The sequence below is a fragment of the Corvus hawaiiensis genome, chromosome 4 (assembly GCF_020740725.1).
Source record: "Corvus hawaiiensis isolate bCorHaw1 chromosome 4, bCorHaw1.pri.cur, whole genome shotgun sequence".
Taxonomy (NCBI): Eukaryota; Metazoa; Chordata; class Aves; order Passeriformes; family Corvidae; genus Corvus; species Corvus hawaiiensis.
The window spans coordinates 70,752,234-70,773,015 of record NC_063216.1 but is presented as its reverse complement, the minus strand read 5'-3'; the positions used below and the strand labels follow the sequence as shown (position 1 = coordinate 70,773,015).

At 34.6% G+C, this 20,782-nt stretch overlaps 1 protein-coding gene across 3 annotated transcripts in view; it reads left to right on the top strand.

Annotated features, from left to right (window-relative positions):
* The window catches only part of PCLO (piccolo presynaptic cytomatrix protein), a 329,242-nt gene that overhangs the window by 122,815 nt on the left and 185,645 nt on the right, over positions 1-20,782 (top strand). The gene's annotated exons all lie outside the window — the stretch shown is intronic.

Here is a 20,782-nt window from a genome sequence, read left to right as displayed (position 1 = left end):
TTTGCTTGCTTGTTTGCAATACAGAAGGCACAGGTCTTATGTAGATACTGGCTCATATCTTCCAGCTCCTTTTTTTGTATTTTGGAGTGTTAATACATGTTTTTAAATGAAAAGACTTCTCAGTAGATGGTGGTGTCTTGCACTTTTACGTTTGTGGCTTTTTCGCATTCTGGCAATATGAAAAAATTACATTATCATTATTTATTTCAAAGTATTTTCCTCAAAAATAATCACTCAAAAAATATTTCAACACAAAAAAAAGCTATTTCTTTACATGAACATGCACATTTCCCATTCCTATGCAGCAGTTTGTCAGTTAATCTTTGAGCACCACAAAAATATTCCTTAAGTGTTCTGTTGGTTGACAGTTTCTATCAGTGTTAAGTAGTCATTTCTTTGCACATTGGCTGTTACTTCAGACACGCAAGATTAATCAGTGCCTTTCATAACAGCCTTCTGGAAATGGAAGTTCTTAGTGCACTTATCTTCTTCTCTCACTGTTTTCTTCCTCCTTCTTTCTATGCATGTCAGTGAGAGACTGTCTGAAGAATTTATCTTTAATGGAAATGTTCCTGAATTAAATTAAATGCTTAAATAAACATCATATAAGTTTTCCAGAGTGGAAGTGAATTAATATTTTTTGAATGCTGGCTAAACAAGAAAGTAAGATTACAGTTGGGCAGTAATTATAAAAACTACTCCATAGGAAAGAAAAATTTCACACTTTAGACATGACATGGAGAAAGATTCATTTGAAATAGGGCCTTTGAAAAGAAGCCTTTACTACCTTAATCTCTAGACTTTTACAAAACATTCCCAAGTCAGAGATTCTGGAATGCTTTAGAAAAGACAGTTTCATGTTTAATCTCTACCTGATTCAAGCAAAATTGCCATGAAGTCTGGGGTGGATTAATTTATTTTTTTCTTTTTAGGATTATAATTTTCATATATAATTAACATTGTAGAAATGAGATAAAAATTCTATTTACATTCAAAAATATAAATGTAGCTCTTTGATATCTAAGGCTGCATTAGTATGTAGTCATTTGTTGATCATTTAGAGCAAGTGATGACAGAATTATTTATTAAAAATGTATCGCACAGACAGTTTGTCTCTTTCAGACCATAGGAACTAGACATATATTTATCATATTCCTTTTTTTACCCATTTAAAATAGTGTCCATGTCAATGGGCAAACATTTTATGATACAACAAATGATTCAGGTGGGAACATGTCACAGAGGGACTCAAGCCCTGTGAATCTCCATGAATAGGCCAGTGATTCTAGTTCTGGTGTACCTCAAAGAAACCTTAGATTTAATTTACCTCTTGCAGAAGTGAGCAAGAAATTTCTATAATCTGAAGTGATTTTCTCTGACCCTATTTTAACAGCAAGAAATATGTGTGAATTACTCTTTCAAGCTTCATTAAAAGCATATCAGCAGATGGCTAAACCAGTGAAATCATGCTTCTGTCAGTCACTTTCTACAGGGGTAAAAAAAACCCAAAAACCTTAACTTGTCTGAGTAGTAACAAAGGAGATGCTAAACATTAATCTCTCCCTAGAATCTGGTAGTTTCTTTGTCGTGTTCCCTGTTGATGCTAAGTGTTCTGTTCCTATGAATTACTGGGAAATTTCATTTTGTGTCATGTCAGACATTAAAATCTCAGTGCACTCTCTCAGTAAGACACTATGCACTGTACAAACTGTTTTCAGAGATATCTAATCACACTTTCTCTTCATTCTGATGCGCCTCTGACTATGAATGCTGTGAGTGTTACTGGATTCTGCAGGTTTTGTGCTATAAGAATATACTAGTTTAGCTCTGATTTGTAATGGGAATAGTACATTCATACTGTTGTTTGCAGACAGATTAAAAAAGGTAAATATTCAAATGTTTTCATTGTTTATTGTTGTAAGTAGAAAAAACAGTGGTGTACTCCAAAAGGTATACGCTACAAGGGAACTAGATAATGTAGAATAGTAAAATTGGCCATTTTTATTACAGTTTTTAACTTACTTTTTAAGTATGACTTATGACCATAGTTACGTTTCTTGTAAAGCCACATAAAATACAAGCTGATGCCTGTGTGTCTCTGAGTATACTTGTAAAGCTGATTTGAATTTTACTTTCATTCAGAATCAGTTCTGTTAAAAAAATGCATAGTTAACTCTCTGCTCTTCAGTGACCTCTGAACTTCTCAGTGAACTTCATTTCAATGAGCCATGACTAACCTGACAAAAACAGCATGTTGTCAAGAAGGTTGCTATCCTAGAAGAGTGAATAAAAATAAAATAAAGTAAAATTTTCATCTAGAGAAATGGCCTATGCTACAGATACATTCTGGGCTTGAAGTCTTATGGATTTGCAATAATACCTGAATGTTTCTGAAAAAGAGATTCCAAAATATTGTTTCCCTTAATTTTGAAGGATAATTTGATATAGTAAAATGAATCAATAGAAAATAGAAAAATAAATCTAAACTTATATCTATATTATCTATATATCTAGAAATTCAGAAACTTTTGATTTACTTGTTCAGCTCCATATTCTTCCCCTGCTTTTATGCTCTCATGCACAGTAGTTGACACTGTCAAGTGTTTAATCATTGTTTATTGGATTTTTCACTGTTTAAAGTCGACAGGTTTTCCAAATTATATGTAGGTATTACTGAAGACTTCCTCTACCTCTTGTGTATTTATTCAGGCAGGTAGCCAAGGTTGTCCTCTTTATTTTTCTTCATTGTGTGTTGTTTTTGGGCTGGATTTTTTTGGTTTTTTGTTAGGGGATGGGGGGGTTTGCTGATTGTTATGGATTATTTTGGATTTTTTTCCTGAACAGCAGGATTTCTAATAGAAACTCTAATTGTGCAAGTTAAGTCTACAGTTTCTTCTATACTGTTGCGTATTAGAGAGGTAAACTAAGCAGCATGGTTTGTCTTTTACATTTGGTACTTCTCTCATAATGTTCTTATATTTCTGAATTTGGCTTAAATTTGTATATGCTAGAGACAGATTAAGTCCACAAAATCCAAATCCTGATTTCATGTAGTTGTTCTAGTAATAAGAGCCAATTGCAACATTCCAACCCTTTTCAGTACAGGTGTTTAATGAACTTAACAAAGATTCGCACCTACAGATCTTGAATGAAAATGGAGTCAGAGAATCATGGAAAAGTTCTCAAAGACATAAAACTAGATTGTAACTCATTGCAAAAAGTTGTTCATACGAATAAATTGCAGAATTAAACAGGATTGAACAACATGGGAGTATGAGAACTTACAATTAAGTACCAATTTGCAAATTGTAACAATGACCAAGCTACATTCTTTTAAGAGCTGATCTGAAATGCAGGTAATCCATGCTATGCTGTTTTAGATCTTATCATTAACTTGTGTCAAATTAAATATGAGTGAATTCATTCATAGTGTTCATTCAGAATTAAACTCTATTCTTTAATTAGAAGGAAGAATCTGTATTTATTTTCAGCTAGAGGGCTGAAGCTGGTCAGATATAAATATTGCCTTCAGTCTCTTTTAAAACATAGATTTCTCCTGAATACACGGAAATATTTAATGTAATAATAATAAAAAAAAGTGTTACTGGTGGATTGAAATTATGTTCTTGTCCAACACAATGGATATAATGAGAACATAAGCAATATAAACTGTTGCTAATGAGTTGTGGAACAAGTTATAGACTGAAGCTGCTTATACTGTTGATCACTAGCATGTTTCCTGGTGTGTTTTTAGCACATAACAACTTATAATAATACAGGTCAGTTGATTGTCATAATTTGCATAATAGCTTGCAAAATAGTACCCACAGCCAGTCTGGATGGAGTCATTCTGGTTTGGGCTGAATTTCATTTAGGGGAAAGGGCTAGTAAAGCCTTACAGACAGGAGCTCTGCTGTGCCTCTTGAACTGGGTTTTAGAGAACAAACATCGACCCATTTGTTTTAAGATGTGGCCACAAAGCCCTGCCCATTAGGGAGAGTGATGGCCCAAACCAAGGCGACTCATACTTTGAGAGGAAATGCTGTAGTGGCTAAGCAGAGTACAGATTTAACATCTTACTTTCTCTCTTAAAATGTTTTAGGCCTGTGTTGTATTAAATTTTAAGACAGATAAATAAGACAATGACTTGTGTTCATGAGAGGCACGCTTCCTTCATAGCCTGTGAAGTTAGTTGTACCTAGCTCAGCCATATGGTCAGGTGTTTCAAGTCAGGTAAGATTAATGTCCCACTGACATCAGTTCTCTTTTAGTTCAGGTGGCACTTGTGCACTTGAAGAAGGGGAGATAGATTTACAGTTCTGTGGTTCTTTGTTCTTTTTTGTATTTTCCAGAAGAGAGACTGAGCAGCCTTCAAAAGTTGTCCTTCTAGCACTTTCAAATTATTTTTTCCCATCATCTTTTTTTATTCAGTACTAAAGTGTGATCTTCCAAATTACCTATTTATAAAATTGAGTTGATTCCAAGTAAGAGTATGGTGAGTCCAGGTATTAAATTAGACTATTTAATTTTTTCTGTCAAGGTTGGATGGTGAATACTACTAGACGACAGACCTAGAAACTTTAAATTTGCAGGTAAACAAACACACATACCCACACACACATCATGTCAAATACTCTCTTTAGCCACTCTGGGCTGAACAGATCTGATTAACTTTAGTTGGAGTCTGCTATCTGCAATTCAAATAATCTCTTTTTATTTCACAGGTTCTTCACAGGAACAATTTGATTACCTTAAAATTTTTTGTGTCTTAATTTTGAGTCATCTGTTTAGGATGAACTTCAACAGACCTACCTTAAATCACAATGAATCTTTCAGAGTTCAGAAGTGTTTTATGGGAAACACATAACTTCAAGATACCTGTCAGGATTCATTGGCATTTTTTTTCCAATGGCAATTATTGATGTACATTGAAGCACATTAACAGTTTTTAAATGTTACAACAGTCACCACTGTGCATCTCTTCTAGATGTGTATTGCCAAGTCAGCAATGCTCTTTATCACATCAGGACTGGAGAGTGTGTGTCATCCATAAGTCTTTTGGGCGGGGGGGCGTGGGGGGAATAATAATTTTATTGCAACATTTTTAGAAAGCTAAATGGAGTTTCTGCAAGTTCTTTCTTTAACTCTGGTATTTAGAATGGCCACATTGTCCCTATGTAGAATTAAAAAAAGGCCTTAAGTAAGAGTCATATTCATAGATGAGAAATGATCTATACATTTTTTTCTGCCACTTTTCTGGAACACCATAGAAGGCAGGAGTTTTTAACATTTATCATCAAACTTCTGGGACATTTCCTTTTCTACAAATATAAAATTGAATTTCCCCAAAATTAGTGTGGGCAGGGAGAAAGAGGAAATACAGATACTAAACCGGAGGTCAGTTTCTGGGCTTGTGTCTGGTTTGCTAAACAGTCTAAAATAAATCATAACTTCTCCAGTTACATTTGGACTATTCCACAAAATGCTGTAATGGTTCTTTTTCTTATGAGCATTGTGAATTAAAGTCTGAGAAGGACTCTAAAATCCTGAAACAAGCAAACTGTCTAAATGCAGCGTCATCATCTGTGTAAGACAGAAGAAAGAATGGTGTAGTCTGAAAAAGGAAGAATATTTTAGAAAACATAAAGCAGGTCTGCAGAGACTGAGTCGATTTTATAATAAATAGCCTAGATCAGACAGAAAGGCTAAAGAAGAGATAAATATTTATTTGCACCTTACCTGTTGTGGCACCAGATTTTCTGTGGTTTTTTTGCATCTGAACTCTGTAGATTACTAGTAAATCTCACCAGGTAAATGTGAGATTAAAATCAGATACTGCTTACCTATCTAACTGATCTGTGCTCAGAGTGATAAACTGTCAGCCATGAATGCTGGTCTAATTTATTCTTGAAAAAATGATTGTAAAAGGGATAGAAAATGGCAAATTCATAATGCCTTCTTGTCACATAGATTGTAATGAGAACAGAAAATATCACAAACTAATTTTTTTCTGGTGAAAATCATCAAGCTGTAATGAGAACAGAAAGTAGCACAAAATATTTACCACTTCTCTGAGCTTCCTAAAATGCAATCTCTCTGTTGCCCTCAAATGGCATTTTCCAGGTTCTCTTGGTCTGCTCATTCTGCAGCAGGTTTTTTTGTTCTCTCAGCTGTTTCTAAGTGACTCATTAAAACTATGCACAGATTATAAAAATGTACTGTGGTTGTGCAGTTTTTTCACAAGACATTTTAGAAATGTTTTGTGCCTTTCATCATTGTAAAAAAAAAAAAAAAAAAAAAAAAAAAAAAAAAAAAAGTAAGATTATGACACTTTCCAGCTAAGCATGGCGAGTTTAAACTAAGTAGAATCAATCTGAGTTGGCTTGAGGAGGGTTGTGGGTGGTTTGGGGCAGCAAATATAAACTGCATTCACATTATTGAGTGGGATTTAAGGAAAGTAGCTTGAGTTTCAAATGCTGCATTATATTTAATATGACTTTTAATAATTTCTAGAACTTCATTTATGTATTTTATCTACTTATAGTCTTTTTATTAAGACTGAGCATGATATATTTTATTATCTCCAGAAATTCTGGCAACTTGGTGAGTAAATTTCCTAATTGATGGCACAAAAGACTATTAAGCACACATGCTCTGGATAGTCCTTTTGAAAAAAAAGGTTTCATTTTCTGACATATTGATTAAAACAGATTCATATTAAAAAGAAGCTCTTAAAAAATTATATTTTGTCTCTGTAATTCTGTGATAATTTTTTAAACCTGCTTTTGCAGGCAGAATCTTTTTACAATAGATCAATGATGACATGTTTTTCAATTCAAACTGTCAAATATACAACTTCCTAGAGAGTTCATCAGGTTTTAGAGAGGATGCTCTAAAGGCAGATTAGCTGGTCCTACAGACAAACATTTTTCTTTAAGTGTGTTTTTACCATACTTACTGCTGTTATATAACACAAAGTAGTTACCAAATCATGATAAATATAGCAGCACTCATTTTATCTTTTTTAAATCATCATTTTTTTTCCGAGAAGGATCATTATTGATGAAATTTCATTATTGATGGAATGTGTTCTTTGTAAACTTGTAACCACCTGAGTCCTCTAGGTTTTGTTGTGCTTCTTCCTCCAGCAGTTGAGTTTCCCAGTTCTTTTCAGTGATGCCTTTTTGTGAGCATTCATCCTGGCAGGCCTTGCACTGTGGTTCAGTCTGTTTTCCACTGCTTTTGTAATTATTGACTTTTGCTGGTTTATTCAGTTTTTGTTAAACTCTTAAACCATTTCCTACTTTTATTGGTGTGTTTGCTTTTTAAATCAGTTCATTTGGTTTGTTGATTTAATTCAGGGAGTGCTTTTACGTAAAATCAGACAAAAACAGGCTTACTTCTTTTCTGTCTTCATGTGTTCAGCACAGTTAATTCTGCAATTTCCTAGATAAAATTTTGTCATCAAATACTCTCTTTTTTTTCAGATATGGCTTTGTTTTCGTACTTGCATGATCAACCTTGTCAATTAAATTCATTAATGATTATTGACAGCACTACTACTCCCATAAGTAATTTCTAAGGAATGTTTTGGCAATATTATGCACCATCTACAAATTAGTTCTGTAAGATGCAATGTCCCATGAAGAATTTATTGGGCAAATACTCTATTAGAAAGAGAGAACTGAAAAGACCTGGTGCTATCTGAGTGAGCTACAGATTTACTATAATACATTATAGTTGTAATGTACATTTTTAACTATGATGGAAAAGCAGCTAATGAAGCATTAAAGGATAATGTTTTTTTCTAAGTGCCAATGTAGCATAATCAGGGAGATTGAAGCAAAATCTTAATAAATGAACGAACCAAGATAAAATGGATCTGTCAGATTGGTCACACAGGTAAATGTTCAGTCAGCAGTAAGATCTCTTACAAAAACTAAAAATGGCAAATTATATGAATCTAGGTAGGCATTTTGGGTATGATTTTCCTTCCTAAAAATCACCATGGAATGAACAGTCAGCTGAATTAGTATTTGGACTTTTTTCTTTTTTTTTCAGATACCAGTGTAATATAAACACTTTTTTGTTGCAATTAAATTTTTTAAATTGGCTTACACAATTCCAAATTTATACTACATCATATCTGAAAATGTAGCAGTAGAAACTCAAGATTTTTTGAAAAAAAGTCTGCTTAGTTGTTTGTGCAGAATAATTAAAATGATTGCACTCAAGTGCCATTTTAAAGAAAAAAGATTATTTCTGACGTACTGGGTTTATATTAAATGCAGATGATTGGTGGACATGATTTTAACTGCTTTGATGTACAAAAACATTCAGTTCTGCTCACTGGAAACTGTTTCCAGATCTGCCCTTGAAGACAGATGTGAACTTTCCACTTCATTGCCTAGAGATGTTTTTTTGAAGAGAGCTCCATAAATGGTTCATTTTACAAGCAGAGTGCGTATTATTCTGGTGTCAAAGGCTTGGGAATTGATTACATGGACTATAATACAGATATGATAATTTCTGTTGTGTTTTAGGATGCAATTTGAATTCTCTGTGCCATGCATCTGGAGTTATGATCTCTGTAATACACTCTTCATGCATTTATATCTGCAGCTCTCCATAACCCATGTTGACAAAGACTCTTGCTTTCTAGAGTTATTCAAAATTTCTATCAAATTACAGTATAGTTGATTTTTTTGTTTTTACTCAGGCAGGTGCATATTTTACTAAAAGGTTTGGTTGAAAAATATGATTGAAAAAAATAGAATGTAAATGAGAATTCCTAATTTAAGCTATGTAGTTGCATAAACTATGAGTAAGTTTCTATTCTAAAGAGGTCTTTCTTTAGAAGAAAAAAAACCAAATTATATCCTGGTTTTAAAAATTATGAATGAAGGTGGTAATGAAGTAGCTAAATTGTTCAGGTGTCACAAAGCCAAGAACTAAAAAATTATTTTGAATAGTTTTACCAAAATGCTGTTGTGTTTTTTTGCTTTGTTTTGGTTTTGGGGGTTTTTTTTGGCAGTGAAGATGGGTATTTTTGCTTTGATTGGTTTGGGTGGGTTTTGTTGGTTGGTTGGTTGCCTGGCTTGGTTTATTTCATTCATTTTTGGGGGGGGGGGGGGGGTTGTTGAAATAGTGATAATTTTAGAAAAATAAGGAGATTTAGAGATCACCAACAAAATCCGTTTCGCTGTTTTGTTTTGGGACTTTTGGGTTTTTTTGTAAAATGCTATTTCATTGGGTTTAGACCATTTCTTATATGAGTATCCTGAGGTGAGTGGAGGGGTTATAAACAGCAGAAAACTGTCTCTGAAGAAGAATAAAAGAACAATAAAAGTGGTTGTAACATTTTGTGGAGGTGCTACCTGAGTAAGACCCTCACTTTAATCATCAGAATTCCATTGGCCATGTATGGGCTTTCATAGCCTAGAGAACACAGATGAACAAAATTTTTCATTTACAATCTTTTTCCAGCAAAAAAAAAAAAAGCTGTTCAGCTTCTTTTCCATCTCCTTTTTTTTTCTCTTTCCCCCCTGCCACCCCCATATGAATGGAGAGAAGAAAGGAAGAAAGAAAGTAATACAAAACTTTTGAAGGAGGAAGTTTAGGGGTTTGGGGTGGGCTTTTTGGGAGGTTTTTTGCTTTGGTTTTTGTTGGTTTTTTTTTTTTAACTTTTCCTTTTTCATCAAACCACTGAGAGCTATTGACTTCTCTGTCATTTTTATCTCCAGATGTTTGTTCTTGACTTATAAGAGAACATACAATTAAATTAATTAGAAGCTGACAGTAATATCACTCATCCTGGAAGACTGAGGATGGAATCATGTTATCTCTGATGTAAACAGGTTCTTTAAAAGAGGGTTTCAACGATTGAGAAAATGCTTCAAAATTAATTAAGACTTGAAAATTGACTTTTAATGAGAAAATAAGATCTGTCTATTTTGAATAACAGCAACACATTTGACAACATAAAACTTCAAATGAATGTTGCTCTTGTTTATTTTCTATTTATGTTAACGGTTATTTTTTGGCATTTTGAGTTTTTTTAATAAGGCATAAAAGTTTAGAATTCAGTCCAAGGTTTGGAGAATTAAAATTGTTTGTTTTTGTGACAGATGTGAGTATTTTGGGTGTAGAACTAAAGTAAGATATATGTTTGCTTCTGAAATGACAGAATAAAAAAGAGCAGTTAACTTTGGAACCCAGTAACACTTTATATTAAAAGTATTTTAAAATATTTCTAAAACTCTTCAATAATTTTCAATTTATCTAAAATTTTTACTAGGAACACTTTAGCATCAAATACTCTTTTAAAACATGCTTCAAGACAGGCCATGCTTTCAAGATAAAAGTTAAGCTTCCATGCATTTTCTGCTGACATTGTAAGAATGATACAAGTATTAACCACAAGAATAAGGTTTTTCAAACCTGACATAAGGTAGAAAAATATTAAGCATGAATACATTGTGTATAATAATAGTAGTAATAATAATAATACAATAAATATAAATAGAAAATGTGTGATTTCAAAGTAGAGCCATATTTATTATATTTTTAACATTATTGTTACAGAGTTTTATGTAGTTTAAACCAAAAGCTATTTTCTTGACAAAGTAACTGTGATACTTGTTGCCAAAAGGGACTGTGAGTCCCACTTACACCCATTTACAGTTTGGCTACATGTTGTGGGAAAATGCTGAGCTTGTATCACATGCATCTTGGTCTTGCATCACTTCCTTTAAAGATTATATCTTTAAAGCTTTAGTGTGCTTCTTTAGAAAGGCAAGTATAATTAAAATTCATATTATCTCTAGCTTTTTTTGTGTTTTTATGCCAACACATAAAAAAAAATTCAATGGATAGAGAAATTATTGGAACAATAATCTTTGAAGAGAGAGACGTTTCCACCCCATACATTTGATTATCTTTCTAAGAAATGGTGAAAGGTTGAGAATAGAAAACTCTGGTGAAACTAGAAGCATTTTGGCATTAAAGAATCAAATCTGTTGAGAATAATGGCCCCTTCTGGATGTAAAACTCTGTGACTATAGTGAGTAAGTTTGTTTGGCTTCCTGTGTGCTGCATACATGTGTATGTGTGTAGATGTCTGTCTGTGTATCACTCATGCATACATGACTGTAAAATTATGGATTTGCCCTTTTCATGAAAAGTTTTTGAAGATGTATGAAGGCATCCTCTGTCTTCTCATCAAGGAGAAATTCTGAATCAGATAAACTGTATAAGTAATTGTGTAATTAGTATTAAACCTGAGCTGAGTAGTTGCTTTGAGAGGATTCTTCTTCCTTCTCAAGATAGCAAAACAAAGTGAAAGTGTGACTAAGGAATGCAAGGAGTTAATTTTGGAGGCACTTCATTTCATGCTATCTGTGTAGGCTTTTTTTCCCACTCTGTAGTCATTAAAGCAGTACTGTGTGTATTTTGAGACGTGAAGAACTTAATTTTAGAAGGGTAAACCAAATGATTTTCAAGTGTAATGTGTCTATTACTTGCATTGCAAGTCCATTGGGAAATGGAGTACTCCCGCTGTAGTTCAATTCAATATTTTGGGGGCTTGCCCTTTCTTCCAAGGAGCTATGACATCTTTATTGACACTAATGAGACAGAAAAATAAAGTCTCCACATTTCACAGTTTGTTTTTTTTTTTCTTTTTCCTAGAAGTTAAGATCTGCCTTTTCCTCTTATATTTAGTATTTATATTGAGAGTTAGCAGTACTTTTGTTCTGGGCAGATTTACGTGGGTTTCGATTATTTGGTATTTTCTTTGCATAATTTTATGGTGTTTCTTGAAAGTAAACTCAAGCTTCTTATGTGTGTGATTGCTGGAGTATATAGGATTTATTTGCACATTAAACACCAAGAAAACATCTTCTTTAAGTCATACTGTAGCATTACAGTATGTGATGCTTTTAAATAGATTGTACTCATGTTTCTGTACGAAATATTGAGAAGAATTTTTATTGAATATTAGTCTGAAGTTTCACAAGAAAAATGTTTTATTTTTAATTCTTCTTGTGAGTGTTTGCCAAACTATGGGAGAACACAGCATGCTCCCCTTTTTGGACTTACAATTTTTGACAGGATTTTCTTGCTGACTAAATGGCATATTCCTTTTTAAGACAATCTTTCCAATATTTTCTGTCGTGTGGTGGCACAAGGGCAGAATTGTAGGCAGGAAAGTGCAAGGTCAAAACAATGAGCAGGACATACAGAAAAGATTATTGTCACTTAAAGCATGTCACCACAGTCTTCCTGAGAGCTGATCAGCAGAAACCTCGAAGGAGGATGAAGCCAGGAGACTAAAAAGCTTGTTGCTTCCTTTTGCACCTGCACCTCATCTCTGCCTTTGCCTTTCCCTAGACTTTGTACTGCATTGCCTCAAAGCTTGGGAATTTGCCTCTTATCAGTGAAAGTGGCCACACCTAGTGCTAAAATTTTATTCTGTCCCATATGTTGCAAAACCAGGCAGTGACTATTTCTGTGCTCTGATGCTCTGCCATCTCTGCACACTGCCCATGGCAGGGAGGCCTGTATGGTTTTTCACCTCCTCATTGTGGGTGTTTAGGAGAGATGTCCATTGGGAAGAGCTCAAGAAGCTGCTGGAAGGCCTGTGTGCTTCTCAGCTTGTACCATATCACACAAAGCCATGGTCATTCTGCACAGATGCCATGTATATTTCCTTTGTTTACTTCTTTTATCTCGTTACTGTCCTGGCAGGTTCCAGTGTATAAGAAAATGATTACATGCAAACTTCTTACTGTATCTGTAGCTTATAATCAATATCATTTTCCAAAGCCAGGTAAGGGACTTTCCTTCACTTTCTGCTGGACCTGTGTTCTCTTCCTCGAGAATAGTGTGTTTTCTTGACTGTGAATTATCCTCCATTTTTCTGTCTGCTTGTTTCCTTGCCTGTCCCCCTCATTTTCAAGCACCTAAAGGATTCCGGTATCATTCACATGACACTGAATGCAAACATTATACATAAATCACTGCTAATAAACTGAAATGATAAAGTCATGTAAAATAAACATAAGTGATAAAACAGATATGTACACTGTGATTCTGATTAAAAAGATGAAGAGACGAACTGAAAAATGGGAGTCAGTGGAAGTGTCTTCAGCTATTTAGAGCTTTCAAATATCAGACCATTTATTTAAGTATCAGATTACAGATTTAGGTCCTTTCTTCAGGCTACTATTTTAAGAAAGGTTTATCATTGGACTTTATTGTAGGGTCTGAGCAAATCTCAGATTCATCCTTGAAGTGAGGTCTGTGTGGAGCACAGTTTGCTGCAGGCTCTCTCCCTAATCAGGAGTAGATAGAATAGTCAGACCACCAACACTGTTCATATCTGGGGACAACATCCCATAGTCTCCTGAATGAATTTGAGTAGCCAGGGCCATAACTTTAGCTCCTCAGTTAAGTATTTAAAATTTAGGTTAGATGAGACTGGATGGAGCTAGGAGTTTAAAAAAACGAAATTAAAGAATCTCCTTTTAATCTTTAAGTATTGACATCTTTGTTCATAGCATTTTACTTGAAGCATGCAGATCTCTCTTCATAAAACAATTAATGCATTAGTAGATAAAATGGGGACAAAAGACAGACACATTTCGATCTGTCTTAGCAGAGATTTTTGGTTTTGCAAACCATATTGTTGGGGTGAACTGTACATGTTAGTTTTAGGATTATCTGATTTGCAAGAGCAAACAAAATGCAAAAGTGACTTTTCAGAGCAATGATATGTATCAGTTGTCTCTGTATTTCTATTGGGGATGACCAAATTAAAAAGTTTTTACTTTTAAGTTTAAGGTGTTTGTATATACGACCCATTAAGGTTCAGAGAGAAAGGTTGCATTTGTAGTTTATAACTAAATATATATAGTGACATGTAATAAAAAGAACAGTTCTCCTTTTTGCTACAGAGCCTAGTTCCATAGCTAAACTATTGTTTTTGAACAAAAACAATTTTCTCTAGACTGTCTGTAAGAGGTCAGCCCTGAACACAGAATTGAATAGACCACAAACTCTTCAGGGGATGGTGTTGTTTGTTGTTTTAGTGCCATCTGTGACACTAGACATTTTTTCAGTTCAGAACAAATAATAGCGATGATGAGATGGGAATACTCACATATTCTGCTGACCCGTTTTGTGGGGAATAGTGATTCAGCTTCTGGGAGGTACAGAAAACAGTTACTCTTTGAGACTGTTGTAATAAAGGGTACAAAGGAGCTTAGTGAGGCATCTCAACATCTACATCTAGCCAGAAAGGATTACAGTAGCCTAATATTTTTAAAGCTCTGACTGAACTGGTTTATAAAATAACTATTTAATAAAGCTGTATTTTTAACCATAAAATTATGACTTCAGACACTAACACAACCTTGGATTTCTTTGGTCTATATGATCTACAGACATCTTTAAGAACTACAATTCTATCAAAGCAAGTTAATAATAGCATCAGTGGAGGTCATATGCTGCTATTCATTAATGTACAACAGCGTGGTCATTTGTCACGTATGCAAGCAAACTGAAATTCTTCAGTCATTTAATTGGGAATCTCCTTAAAAGAACCTGTGAAAGAGAATGTCACAGCAACAGTGTTTATCTGACTCTGATTTTCAGATATACACTGAAATATGTTTATGAATGTGACTATTATCTTCTTATCCTGCAAGTAAATTCTCTACCTGCAGTGGCTTTTATGAGTGAAATGAGATTCCAAAATAAAGCTGAAACCACTCTGAGATTGGTCCTGAGATTCAGGACTTTGGAGATGAAAAGACTGCTTAATAAAAAGATTCTATTGTCATTTATTTGTAAGAACAGTAAGCTGATTTTCATGTGTATTTCATTGTAAAAATCAATATTAAAAATATCTTAAATGCTTAATAAACAAAAGATTGGCCTTTGAATGATGCCCATATCCACTTTATTGTTTTTTCTTTCACTGAGGTTGTTTTTGCCATGGTAACAGAAGAAGTGGTCACCAGGGGTAGTAAAGTAAAGCTTGATGGAAATTTCTCTGTGTAAGCCTGAGGAGGAAGGGTCATGCCTTTGCTTTGGGCAACAGCACCCCTAGAGCTCAACCTGCCAATACAAAGGAGGACTTTTAGTCATCTTGTTATAATGATGCATAAAAAGAAGCAACAAACATATTACAGTGCAGGTAGATGCAGAGTAAAAACAAATACAGTGATGTTCCCCCTCCTCAATAAAAAAAAAGTTATTTCTCCACAGCTTTCATTCTTTTGCATCTGTGATGGTGTAGATGTACGCTAGGGGTACGTTCTATTATTCTATTAGTGACAGCATAATTCTAGGCCTCTAAGGGACTTCAGCAAAATAACTAAGGGAAACTAAGGTACACACAGACACTATACACATAAAAATCTCATTATCTATTAAATTGAATTGCTAAAATAAAAATTCCCATCCAATAGAGCGGTTGCTGAAAATTCACAAAAATTTGAGCTTTTTCTGAAGGTGCTAAGATGTATCTTGAAGTAAGGTAAGGGTATACACATTTCAGAATTGCTATCACTTGAAGAAGTAGGTCATCTTTGTGTTGTCATATTCTGTATTTCATCTGTATGTAATTGAGTGAAATATTCAGCAGTCCTAACCCTATTAAAGTTAAGGAGCAGATAATTCCTGACATATGGGAGAAACACTGATTCCTCTGTATTTTTCTGCTACTCTGCTGCAGTATTTACAACTCTCTTCATGTATCGCTTGGTGTGGAAGAAAAAGAGATCATTGAAAATACCTTATTTTATTTCATAGTTGTGATGGCTTATAAGTAAACTTAGCAATTTGTAACAATAATGAGAGGCTGAGATAACTTGGTCTTCCTCAATCACATACTGAAACTCTTTATCTAAGAAAAAGATAAGAGATGGTACTTTGTTTTGCATTGTTCAGATAATAATCTCATCTTGGTTGCACTTCAGCAAATAAAAAAAGCATTCTTAAACTAAAAAGGTAATCCCTTCCTCCTTCTGTTGCCAAACTTCTTCATTCTGCAGGGATTCTTACTAATTTTTTTTTTTTCTAATTTGATGCTTTAAATTCATCTGAACCAGTTTTTGGGGATTCCTATGATCTCTCTTTGGTGGCCAAAGGACACCTTGATGTTTAAAGTAAACTAAATTCTGTGAATGTATTTAATGCTAATGATATAATGCATTCTGCTCATGAGTGCTATTACAGAAATGCAGTTTTAAAAACTGGTAGGATTTCATGAATCATTGAGCGATTTTGTTGGCAATCACATCATATATTGAAATTAACTGTGTTTCTCTGTACCACACTCCTATTGTATTGTATTCCAAACTTCAAATCACTAATGGCAAGGAAGGTCTTCTAATTTCAAAGCTAAATTTGTCCATGGACAATTAATATCCATTTGGTTTGCAGCCAATATACCTTTCCTCCCATATAAGTCATACTTGTGGGATTCGTTTCCCTAGGTTAAATTAGCCGATTTTTTCTAACCTTTTTTTCAAAAAATCAGCCATCTGACTAGGCATTTGTTTGCACATAATTTCTCCACTTGGGGTGGGATCCAAAAATAAGTTTAAGTTCCTAAGTGACGTTTTAGACAAAATTTATGTGTAAATTCAGGAGAATGAGCCTGGAAAACTGCCTGTGACCTCCACAGACACTGTATCTGTGAAAACCTTTCTGCAATTTTTCTAATTCTGGATGCCATAGAGGCTCCACTGTAGACCCTGTCTCTGCCAAACTGGCTGCTTTTAGACAGTTACCTCCTGACTGCTTACCACTGTTTGGATAGAGAAAGTGTGGGATTTCAGTATTTTATTTTTGTATTTTTTTCTTCTGCCAGATCTACTGTCTGATTTGGTGGTCATGCTCTGAATATTTATGTTTCTCTATGCAACATCAATGGTAACTTTTCTATATGTAGGTCTAGCAATTGGAATATTTCCCTAGAGGTAGGAGATCTTAGTTTGTGTGGGATTTGAATTTGTAGATCACACATCCCAAAGAAATGCTGAGGCCAGCATTCCCTTTCTGGATGGGAATGTGGGCTTCCCTCTCTGCACTCTTTTGTTCAGGCAATGTTTACCACAGGCAGAGGGACACAGCAAGGAAGATGTACACACTTGAGGACTACAGAGTGATTTGTGGATGAATACACACAGCAGACAGATAGCAATGAAGAGCTGTTAATATTAAAATATTCACCACCTCAGTGAGGCCCTTGAATGGTGTCTGCTGGCCAGACAGTCACCAGTCAGGTCAGCAAGCATCAACTTCTCCACCGCCTTGGAACATACCGGCCAACCTTTGTGACTACTGGGTTGTTACCATCCGCTTCTCTGTATTTTCCTTTTGGCTTTGTACCTCTTCATGTCAGTATATTTTTTCCTGAATTTTTCTCCCTGTGACACTATGTGGTTTTACTCTTTTTTATTTTTTTTTTTTACATTTTCTTACATCACCTGGCTTTCTCTAAAATACCATCTCAGCAGCCTTTTTCTCCATAAAACTGAGCTGAGGACTCTCAGCTGTGCTGTACCAGCCTAGGCCTTGAATCAGACACCTGAACCTCTGAGCTGAGCCTTTCAAGAGTTCCTTCACTCCTTTTGTTTACAGAAAGGGCCATTCTGTAACAAGCAGGGCAGAGCTCTTGGTTGATGACTGAAAAACAGACATTCACAATGAATGTTAGATGTCTGCCCTTTTCATAATGACATTTGTTTATTACAAAATTGAGTGAGGAGAACATTGTGACAGAGCTACTTTGTTGTGCCCAGCAATACTGAGTTGTAAGGTTTGCTGAAAACATAGGGAGAGAGCCATGGATTCAGAGTATTAAAGAACTTGTATCACTTGTAGTGCCAATCATAGTGTCTACTGCCAATTCAGGAACCAAAGGGTGTGAAGAATTCTGTAAAGAACTAAGAAGTTTTATCTAGTGGAGATTGCTAAAAGATGATGTCCATTTCCCAAGTCCTAATAAATTTGGGTTGACAGGCTAACTGAAGAGATAGCCTCAGGAAAAAGCTTGCATTCAGGGCATGAGGTTAACTGAGGAAAAGACAAGTCTAAAACTGAGGCATATGACTTCATGGTACAAAATTTGATTTTCTAGAGAACCATTCTGACAGAGAATCAGGAGCTAGAGGCCTGGTACTATAAGAAGATTTTTGTGGGCTCTTTTGTGATCAAATTCCACATGATAATAAATAAACCGGTATATGAAACTCTTATAGCTTTGGGGGTAGTATTTTCAATGCCTATACAGCAGCACTGAAAAATAAACTGGTAAATAGATGCATATATTGAAAAAGTCCAAGAGGACGATGGTAAGGTTCATTAAATCACTGGATATCTGGACAATTCCAGCTCATTTCCCTGCTATCACATTCATCAGTATGGCAGGGAGGCAAGACTGGTGGTTCCATCTTTTGACAAAAATTAGTGCATTTTGCCAGTCTGCTGATCATCACATTCCTTTCCTCATGTTGTCATTACTTTCCTTTTTAAGAGGTCTATCATGTGCTCAGCACAAAGCATAGTCCCTGAGTTGCAGAAATTTACTCCAGGGAAAAGATACTAAATAGGGACTGTGAGCAATGGAAACAGTGACTGGGTAACTGTTTTGGGTTTTAAACACTTAATACTGTTACTAAAGTTGCTAAAGTTGTTATAGGCAGTTCAAAGCACTGAGTCTGTGAATGATTTAAATGAGGGAAAGGGAAGTGACGATGAATCTGAGAAGGAGCAAGTGTATGAGCAGTGAGTAAGCTGCAGCTGAGAGGTGCTAGATGGGATCTGTATGATCAGCAGAGCCAGGAGAAGAGCCAATGTAGGTAGAAAAGAAACAAACATAGAGACCCTAGAAACTGGATATGGATATAGGTCAAACAAATGGTGCTGCAAAGAGAACATGAATTTAAAGTATAGATTAACATGTTCATAAAGAATATCTATATAGAAGCAATTTTTTGAACCATGGATTATTTCATGGCAGAAGCCACTTCATTAGGTTTTTATGTAATTAAAGATGGCTAAGGCTAGATTCTGAGAAGCTTAATACATTTAAGTACTGTCTTATTCTCATGTCGTGTGCTGACTGAAGCTATACTACCACAAATAATAATGGCATTATTTCTGCTTAAATTGTGAAATGAGCATTTTTCAGGCTGAATGGATTAAGCAAAATCTGCCCCATTTTTGGGGGTTTAAAATCTTTCGGGCCCTCCAATAAATTCTTAAAAATTACTATGACAATTATTTCACCAACTTTGTACATTGATCTTCACAAATTTAATGAGAAAACAATCAAAGCTACTATGTAATTGGATCTTTTTTCAGTAGTCTATTCATGCTCAATGTTATCTGGTATTTTTAGTCCATTGCAGACTTCTAATAATAATATCATGATTTTCTGTGGGGCAAATTTGTTTCCTGGAGCATTGCTTCTATTTTCAGTTTATAAAAGACAGTGCACAAGATATTTATGGCTTCCAATACTGTTTTCTAGGAAAAGAGAGGAAACGATCATAAGAATTCCATATAAACCCATCTAAGAGTAGTATCTTCAAGAAAAACTAGTTATATTTTGCACATTCATTAAAAAAAAAGTTTATATTTATATTATAAATTTATAATTAAGATATATATGTATGTATCTTAATTAGTACTCCCCAAACAAATTATGTGTAGTTGGAACACTTTAAGTCCTATGGAGGAGGATAGTAGGTCCTGGAGGATTATGTTTAAATGCTTTTTTCAACAGAGAAACTAAGCCTAAATTATATTTAATAGTCTGATACAGAGCCACATTCAGTTTGGAATTGCAAAGGATGTAGTAACTGTTAGGGGAGACAGCTGATTCAGCTGATAAACAGCATTTACTGGGACAATATTATCAGGTACTATTAATAAATATTTTTTGTGTCAATTACTAGGACTCACTAGTTTGGTCATTTCTAAAAAATTAAAATAATAAATGCACAAGGCAATTGTTTGATGACCTCAATGATAATGCATGCATTCTTGCTTTGCCTGAAAGAAAATTTGTCAGAAAATTTTATATATTAAATAGCCTCTCCTTAGTTGCATTTCCATAAAACTAGCCCATATGAGCTTTTCTTACTTAAGATTTTTGTCATATCATCTGTGTTTCTTGTAATTTATATATCACTTATAAAAATAGCTGATCAGCTATTTTAAATGTAGATTTTAATGTACAGTATACACCTCTTATCCACCAGTGAAGCTCATTTTGCATTAGTGAAGTAAACCATCATTAGCTGTTCTAGTATCCAGAAGAGTCTGGATTTTTTCTTTCCTTTCAGTATCCTTCTGTGCTTAAAATTTTCTTTTGCTATTTTAAAGGGACTATAAACCAAATCCCACTGGAAACAGTGTGATTACTTCTCTCATATAGTAGCTAGGCAACTGGCAACGAGATCTTTTGCACAGATAGAAGCACTTGTCCTTTTTCTGATTTTCTGGGAAGAAGAGTAAAAGAAGCCAGTGTGCAACCAGGATTTAGCAGTAAAGTGAGCAGAGAGGTGATCTTCCTGTTGAGTTACAGCCATAATAAATTTATACACTGATACTTATACAAAACTTCAAGAGGGGATTTCTGAAGAGAAAAACAGAGAGTCATGAGTGCCAGTTGGTCCCCTTTTTCTCAGATTTGCAAAATTATAGGGACCTATTGATAGATCATAGAGGCTTTAGAAAGGAATATATGCTAGAAATATGTAAG